The sequence below is a fragment of the Falco cherrug genome, chromosome 9 (assembly GCF_023634085.1).
Source record: "Falco cherrug isolate bFalChe1 chromosome 9, bFalChe1.pri, whole genome shotgun sequence".
NCBI lineage: Eukaryota > Metazoa > Chordata > Aves > Falconiformes > Falconidae > Falco > Falco cherrug.
Genome location: NC_073705.1, coordinates 36002960 through 36011892, shown reverse-complemented (window position 1 = coordinate 36011892; position 8933 = coordinate 36002960). Strand labels below are relative to the sequence as shown.

Below are 8933 nucleotides of genomic sequence, written 5' to 3'. Positions count from 1 at the left end.
TTAGGGAAAAATATTTATTTAGTGGTGAAGAACAAAAGAATGATCTACAGTTTCTGTCTCTGACCATTTGTCACAGAGTTGCAAAACATCCTGTTCAGAGAACAGGGATCAGAATTCCCTGGAGAGCAGTTGCATAAGGACACCAGAACAGCAGAGAGGAGGGATCTGTTGTTGTGCATTTGTTACTGTCATCAGGTAACTGTGTGATCATTGAGTTAATCAGGGTAAACATGCATGGCATTGGTAGTAGGTGGTCTGGCAACTAATTCACAGTCAGAAAGTGCTGGTCTTAATTCATCTCCTCTGATACTTTTGGTGCAGATAATAATAATGAATGGGCAAATCTTTTTTTTTGTTTTCTCTTGACAGATGATTTAGGAAGGAACAAAATGCTCTTCTCTAACAGTAGGATTTTAAGACCTTGGGGACTCTAAGGATTTCCTTCTTTAATCTGTGGGAATTAGCCCTGACTGACAAGGAACTAGCATGCAGTTGACTTACAGTCCTCAGTTAACTTGCAGGTATATGGTATATAGAACTACGGGAATAAAGTGGTTCTAGCTTGAAGTGGAATTCCTATGAAGATCCAACCAGAAGTGTCAATGCTGGAACAGAGGTTGCCATTGAATCCTGGGGGGAAATCAATACAGGTTGGATAGAAAAAAGAACTTTTTTTTAAAAAAAAAAAAATCTGTAGTATGTAGTAACTACTAATCAGGGCTCTGTGAATAACTGTGAAAACAGGAATAATGTAAATCATTGTGTAGTAGCTTACTAAAAGTAAATTCACTGGATATTGTACTGCATAATACTGTACGTATAGTATGCTATGTTGTAGTGCTTTCTGATGTTCAAGCAAAGCTTTAAAATAGTGTCTCCGAAGACAGCCTTTTTAGCCTTCAAAAAATGTAGTTGTGAGTGACCATTACAAAATAGTAATTTGAAGAACAAAGGTTCAGGTGGTGAAAAACATAATCAACTGAATGCATTGAGTGTGGTAGTGGGAAACAGTGCACAGAGTATGGGAGAATGTACCAGAGAGAGAGAAAAAAATATGCCAGAAATCTCCCAGACAGGATTACAGCTTTTCAAAAATTGCTAGTTGAAGGGATGTCAGATGTCTCATAAGAACTAGTATTTGGATATAAAATACCCCTTTCCTACAAAGGACATTTCATTTTTTGTGATACATCTTGCTGTCCTTTTATTGCTGAAGGATTAGCAAATCATTTAAGTGTTTTTTTTGTTTGTTTCCCCTCTGCCTACTGTCAGCTCACCTAGTGAGGAGAAAGCAGAATGCAACAACAGCAAGCAAGTTGGGTTCAAGTGGGACAGGAATAAAATGGTCTTTATCTGTAGCTCACCACTTGCATCCTCATTGCTGTAGTAGCGAGTGGAAGCCAGGCCATCATCGTATGGTTGTGAAGCTGTTGGTTTGAAAAGCTGAACAGCTTTTCCACAGAAGAAAACAGTTTTCAAAGCTGATATTTACTTTGCCTGCTTGTTGACAGCAACTGAAGGGCATAAGCATCTGAACCACAGAGATGTTTCTAGGGCAAGACCATGGCATTTGGATGTTATAGACACTACTGTACCACCAAGAAGAGACCTTCAGACACATCTCTCACAGCCATTACATTCAGAGAAAGAAGAGAGAGAATTTTAATTTCTATTAATTGTTTTTTTTTCTATTTCCTATTCATTGGGACTTCAGTAGTGTGGCACTGTCTTGTGCTTGAAGTGGTTGGATCTTGTTTGGTGTTCCAAGCTTGGGTAGGCTTAAAATGGTGGAAAGGGGTGCTTCCAGGCTTCAAGAGCTGTTAAACTCTTATACCACCAAGTATAATGATACATTAACTAGACACTTTTAAATAGAGATGTGTGCATATATCTCTCTATGTATATTTTCTATTTTTATTTATATACATATATGCCTACAGATATGTACTTGCTGTATTTGCTACATTCCTCTGCCCCTTTCAAATATTAAGTGAATTTTAACAAACCTTCTGCATCTTCTGGGGTGCCTGGATCCTAACCAGAATCACCCTTCGTGAGATTGTGAGGCTCGCTAGGATGTGCTGGTCCTAAAAGCCCATAACTGTGCTAGCATCGCACCATGCTTGAGTTTAAAAACCTTGCACCTGAGCAGCTGTACTTAGCCTCAGCACCCTGCCACATTGCCCTGGGCACCCTGCTCAGCTCTGAGTCTCTTTGCTATACTAGGCTGTGCACTGTAAACATGACACCAGATGCCACAACAGTGACCTGAGATAAGAGGAATTTACCCAAGCAGCATCCTTTCCATCAGGGTTGATGTGAAAGGAGAGCTTTGTGCCCACCCACTGGATTGATGCTTTGGAGATAGATTTTTATTCTCTTTCTTCTAAGGTTAAGCAGAGTTCACATTTTCTGTTTAAAACATGCCAGCAGAAGGGGATTCTGTCCTAGGACTTTCTCTGCATTTTACACTAAACAAGCCTGATCACCAGGCTACAGAGGAGTTATCTCTTAATCTGGCTTTGCAGCCCAGTAAAACCTACTTTGCTGGCAGGGATTCAGCAGTAGATGTGAGGAGTATCTCTACCAGAATTGTTACTTCCCTGGTGCTTAGAGCATTTTTCTGCAAAACAGAAGTAGTATCTTCTTGTTTTCTTCTGGTCCTGAAGGGCTTGAGTTTGGTTTCATTTCCTATGTGGAAGATGATAGGCACCTCCATCCCTTATATGGCAGGATTTTTATAGAAAACTGTAGTCCTAACTTTGTGAAAGGCGTGCGACGTGGGAGTTAGGTTGTGGGAGGTGATGTGTACAGAAGCCAATATATGTGGGTCCTTACTCTCTGGTTTTCACTTGGCTTAAGGTGGGAGATGTTGTGTTTCTCAGCCTTGGTGGGACTCAGTTCTGAGTCTGCACAGACGTGGAGCTTCAGACAGCTGGGAAATGTGAAGGATAAAATGCAGCAACACCTGTGGTCTTCCAGCAGCGCAGAGTTACTATGTGAAAAAGGAGTATTTCAAGTCTGTGATTTGATTTAGGCATTGAAAATCCCATATTTCCCTAAAATCTTGTTTCAGTTCAGGACTGCCAGTGTGGCCAAGTTCTGCCACATTGCCCTGGTCACTTTTCCTTCTACTCTGCCCCAACAAGCCTTACCACTGAGATGAGGGTCTCACGTATACCAGGCTCTGAGCACGTGTACATTGGTCAAATTCCATTCTGTACAAAGCCCCCACGTGTTTACTGAGTCCTTTTCCTGACAGTTTTGTACAAATATTCTGAGACACCAAAAGGGCTCCTGACACATAAAGCACAGTTTCCTTGGCAGGGGTTGGGTGGGATCAGGCCCCCAGTGTTGCCTTTGCAGTAAGAACTACAGGTTACACAGTCATTAGCTGTGCTAGATGAGAAGTTACTGTGCTGGTTCCATCTACTTAAACCTCCTGGTTCTTTAAATAGGTGTCCTTGGCCAGCTTTTCTCACTCCGTTAATCCTAGCACAGATGAACTGGCATGAATATAAATGTTTATGGCAGTCTTCACAGCTGCATATGGAATATATCTGATTGTTTGCCTATAGCCAGTGCTGTGGGTTTACAATTTGATGCTCTATAAAGAGTCTTAGATAATCTTTCTGAAAGGAGCTGTGTAAATGAAGATATAATTAGCTTTATGGTTTTGGGTTCGTTTTTTTTTTTTTTGGAAACAGATATCTTTTAATAAAGCACTGGAGCACAGAATAGCCATTTCCTGTGATTTTCATTCACATAATATTTATAGTGCTACAGAACAAATGAGCCGTTGAAAAGGGAGAAAAATTAATACTGTGAATGAACTTGCCTTGAGAGGAATTTGTGATAAAATTATGAATCTAACAAACTTCAGTAAACCAATTACTGTTCCTCCTGGATTTGTGAATATGAAAGCTCAATGGGATTTGATGTAATCCCTCCCTGTGAACAGATGGGCAGATTGCAGGTCTCTGCAGAATGCGTTCCAGCCCTCCCAATTCCTTCCACAGTCGGCTGTGATCGTGTTTCTTTACACCTTGCCTCTTGGTGACAAAAATACCGAAAAAGGCACGAGCAGAGTCAATGAAGATGTTTGTGACATGCCCCTGTGCAAATTACGTTTATTTTTTTTTTCATCCAGTACTTTAAGTCACATAGAAGAAGGATGGTCATTTTTGAATGCCCAGTGGCACATTACAATGGGCCTACTAGTATTACTGTAGTTAAGAGGCAGTCAGCAGGGAATTATAGACCAGCCAAATTTTTTACTCCAAGTTCAAACCATAAAATTCATAGAATGAAATTATAAGAACTAAACCAGGAGCAATTTTTAATTCTCCTCCCTCCCTGAAATCAGTTTGATCACAGTTATTCACTTGCCATCTGCATTTTCTGCCTTCAAGAGCAGCAAACTTTCTGCTTTTCAGGAAGATAGTAAAAAAGTTGCATCGGGTCATAGCTAAAATGATGCTGTATTTTGTCTAGTGTAATTCCAACAACCTCCTTATGCTGCTTGCATTGCTCCTTACATTGCAAAACATAAAGACATCTATATAGTGGGACGGTGCAAGTAGTTTTGTTTGCCTCAACTGAACTACACAAAATCTTAAAACTATGAATATTTTTAACTGTTTTGTACAGTTATGGTCTTGCTTTTAACTGGAAATATGTATGCTGGTAACTTTAAGACGTGATCCAGCATTTGTTTCCTAAGTAGTAACTAGCATTTCTCAAATATATTTTGCAACTACTCAGTAATGAAAGAAATTGCTGCCTGCTTATGTGAGTATGTAACTTACTTGGAGGCAAAACTAGGAGTGATAGAAAATTTATGTTGGGAGGTCTGTGGTTCCATCTTCGGGCTCAGAGCAAGGCCAGCTCTGGGGCCAGAGCAGGCTGTTCAGGGCCTTGTCCAGTCAGGTCCGGAAAACCTCCAAGGACAGAAACTGCCCAGCCTCACTGGCAACCTGCAGCACTGCTTGCCTCTGCTCTTGGAAGAACATTATTCCCTATATCCTTACATTACTGTTTCAGCTTATGGCCGTTCCCTCTCCTTCTGCCACATCTGAGCCCCATCATTCAACCAGTTCACCCATTTTTTTGTTAGATTGTGCCGTCCTCACTTGGATACAAAAATGTTGTGGAAGACAGTGCTGAAAGTCTTGAGAAAGTCAAGGAAAATGACAGCTGCTGTCCCCTCATCCGCGTTTTATCACTTTATTATTCCTGTCATTCTACCACAGTCAGGTTGGTCAGGCATGATTTAGCTTTGGTAAATCCAGGCTGACTGATCCCAGTCACCTTTTTCTCCTTCATATGCCCAGAAATGTGTTTAGGGAGGACAAGCTCCATAATTTCCAATGATTTTCATGTCATATAAGGTACTTAAAATAGCTGGAAGATGGGAAGTAACTTTATACAACTATATAATTTAAAAGGCTAAAATGGAAAACCTGTTGTATCCACACAGAATTGTGAGCAGAATCAGAGCCATGCAGCAGCTTCACAATAAGTCAGAAGATCTGTCCATCTTGCAGAGTGGTGGGTTGAACTTGCATTCCTAAGAGTACGTGCTCCTGGAAATAGTAGGTGGGGATAGGGTCAGTGAAGAACAAATAAGGCTCTAGTGGGACCTTAGTTCCTGCTTTTGTAAAAAGCAGGATTTGTTTTCCAGACACTTTATCCCTGAGAGCAGAAAAATACACCTCTGGGTCTGGTAATACTGTATTTTTATTTTCTCCGTGCTGCTGTATAACTGTAAATACATTTCAAGAAGACTTTGGCATGCTCATCAATTGATTGCACAGAAAATCCTCTGTGAAATGATGACCCTGGATATGTTTTGGACATATTCATTGGTGAGATACAGGATCCTCACAGAAGGTAAAGAAATCAGTGAGCACCTTTCAAGTCAATCGTTATTTTTGTTAGTTTTCATGCTTCCAAAATAACTTCCTTATGCAAAGCACCCAAGTATTGTAGACCATAAGGTGAATTAGTTCCTTTTGATAATGTTTTGAGAAAATTTGAAACTAACAATAGGGTTCTTGTAGCATATAAAATATTTAAAATACGTGTTCATGATGAAGCAACTTTTTTCTTTCACTGTGCGGCACTTTGTCTAGGATAGTCCTTTCTGCCTTTACGAATTTTTTTTGTTGTAGGGGAAAGCAAAACCCTGACTTAAAGATTTTGTACTGCTGATTTAATGGGAGCTGGTCTTAGCATTTTGAGAACACGTGAGTGTTGAATACTTGTTACAGAAGTATATGTTTGTGGCTTACACTATGGACAGGTGTATCTCACAGGAAAGCTAAAGCTTAGTAATAGACCAAACTGAATGCACACACCTACACTGGGAAAGAGTAATTACTCTGGTTTTTGCTATATATACACCAGGTTTTTAAATTATTATTAATTTATTTTTTTTAAGTTTTCATTGTTAGGTCTCAGTGTTACTGGTTTTATCGGACAAAGAAAATGCTCGTTCTGATTAGTCTGAATTAAAGTTTTGTGTGTTTCTTTTGAAAGAAATAAAGATTTGAAGTCTTACTGGTAGGTAGAGCTTGTGTATGAGAACCAGTAGCTTTAGACAGTTTTGCAGTAATTCTTTATGGGTTTTTTTAGAAGAACCGGTGAGCAATTTTAGTCCCAGCACAGGTTTTCAAGTAATTGATGTACTATGTTATTATTTCATAGAGGTTACTTCACCATACAAATCTTTTGTAGTGAGCTCCTATTTAGTCTCACCCTGTAGCCTGACAAAAAATACCTTATTTTGAAAAAATGGCATTTTTTGTAATAGGGACAAAAGCACAGTAGGAAATTGGCCCAGAACCTCTGAAGTTATTTTGCTTTGGCCACAAAAGCCTTTTAGAAGATAAACACCAGCTTTTATTTCCAGATTAGTCACATTTAGCTGGTGCCCATACCTTGCCAAGTAGATCTGAAACTGTCATAGCATTTTCTCCATTTCACAGCAAGTTCTGTAACTACACTCTCCTCGCTCACACTGGAACTTGCAGCTGTAGATACTACTCTTTAAAGGTAAGCCCAAATTTGGGCAGGTTTACTTGACTGCTTACAGGAGTAGGCTGTGGAAAGGGTTGGTGCTTGGTGTGAAATCCCACCTGTCCTTATCAGTCGTTCGATTTTTAATAAACTTGGGTAGATGCCTGTGCAGTCTCAACATGAGTTGCATTGTGAGTCTGTGCAGCCTTTTCTGCAAATGGGAGTTTCAATTAATGCTGTTTCAATATAGCGAGGGTAAATAAAAGACTGAAATATTTCTTGAAAGGCGGTGCTGTCTTCTGTTTTAGCCAGTCACATCAGGCACCTTTATTTCGGATATCTTGGCCTTAACTAGCAGCATCGTTGTGTTGGGAAGGGCTTTAAAGAGATTACTCCTGTCCTGTCAAATGATCTCATAAACAAGCCTAAGCTGCTTCGTCCCTCGCCGCTGGGAAGGCAGAAAGAGCCGATACCAAGCTGCCGGGAAAGCCGGTGGGACTCGGAGCAGGACAGCGCCCCGCGCTCGCTGACCCTGGGACCCGGAGCCGCCTCTGGGGGCCGCGCAGGCGTTCGGGGGCGCCGGGGCTGGGCCGGGCCGGGCCGGGGGCCGGCGTGCGGCGCGGCGGGCAGGGGGCGGGCACAGCAGTGCCGGGCCCGCGCCCAGTACCCGCGGGCAGGTGGAGCAGCTGGGATGCGGAGCGGAGGGTGGCGAGCGGCTGTGTGCCTCTCGGGCTGATGTGCGTAGGTATGCTTCTTGTCGCTGCTATTCCTTCGGTTATTTCTATGCCAGCTGCGTGCGCTGCGCGGGGATCGCTGTTGCTCTGTGTTTTATCGGGTTTCCTCTGGAAGCAGAGTGACGCGCAGTTGCGGCGTTGTTGTTACTCCGTGCAGAGCCTTGAGGGGGGAACTTGCTGCGTGACCCAGAGCGGCAAACTTCGAACTGCTAAGTCAAGCTGGGTTTTCTTCTTGTTTCTTTCTTTCCCTTGGAATTAAATCGAGGTAAGATTGACCACAGAACTAATAGTTTATTCATCTGTTTAGAAGAATCTGTTGCGGTGCACCCCTCGTTCCGTTAGGCTTAGAGTGGGGGGAGTCGGTAAAAGAGGTTTGTTTGTTTGGGCAGAGTGTCCTTGGGGAAACTGAAGTCTGTCTTTCCTATCAGTGCAGTTTCCCTGCAGTGATGTAGGAAAGATCTTAGCACTTGCTTTTCAGCTATTTGTAGTACAAATTAATGTTTGTTGCAAAGTATAGCTCCTGCAACTGTTCTTCCCTTTCTCAGAGGAAGTTATTTTCAGATGGCAAGCAAGATTTTGGCTAATTTTTGCAGTTTTTAGAGTTAAGGCTTAGTGTATGGCTAATTTGTTGATATGCCTCTAAACTCTGTGCGATAGTAACTGTGTTAGTACTTTCTGTTAGTCTCTTACTTCATCCCCTTCTTCTCATGCCACAGATAACCTGAATTTTTTAAAAAAATTCAGGGTTGTTTGTCATACCTTGAATATCCTTCATATTTAGCTGTTCTTACTGCATAGCTTTTTTTTTTTTTTTCATTATTGATTCCTTGTCTGTTACTTTGGCTGGGCTAGGGTATTATTTTAATAATTACACTTCCTGGATTTTTGCATTTTCCTTGTTCAGCATTCACTACAATACTACTATCAATGTAAAGATACTGTTTTAGGTAAAAAAAAATAAAATTTGCAAATTTTAGTGATTACTGGCATCTAATATGGAGAACTGTAATCAAGTTTATTATACTTTACATACAATTTGAAGACAAAATGGGTAAGTGTGTGTATATATTTATACGCAAGAAGGAAGCTTACCTATAAATGCAGTGCTATATTGTTGCAAGAGGGTAACAGGTTGCCCTGTGAGGTTAACTGTAGGTCCACATTTTGTTACTTCTTATA

The 8933-nt window shown here is 41.1% G+C and overlaps 1 protein-coding gene across 7 annotated transcripts in view; it reads left to right on the top strand.

Annotated features, from left to right (window-relative positions):
* The first annotated feature begins 540 nt into the window (after nt 1-540).
* Nucleotides 541-8933, top strand: part of PCDH15 (protocadherin related 15) — a 443471-nt gene continuing 435078 nt past the window's right edge. For 2 of the 7 annotated variants that reach the window (XM_055720580.1, XM_055720576.1), the window contains exon 1: nt 7605-7765. The gene's annotated coding sequence lies outside the window, so the exon portion shown is untranslated. The other 5 variants (XM_055720581.1, XM_055720577.1, XM_055720578.1 and 2 more) reach the window with 4 other exon arrangements.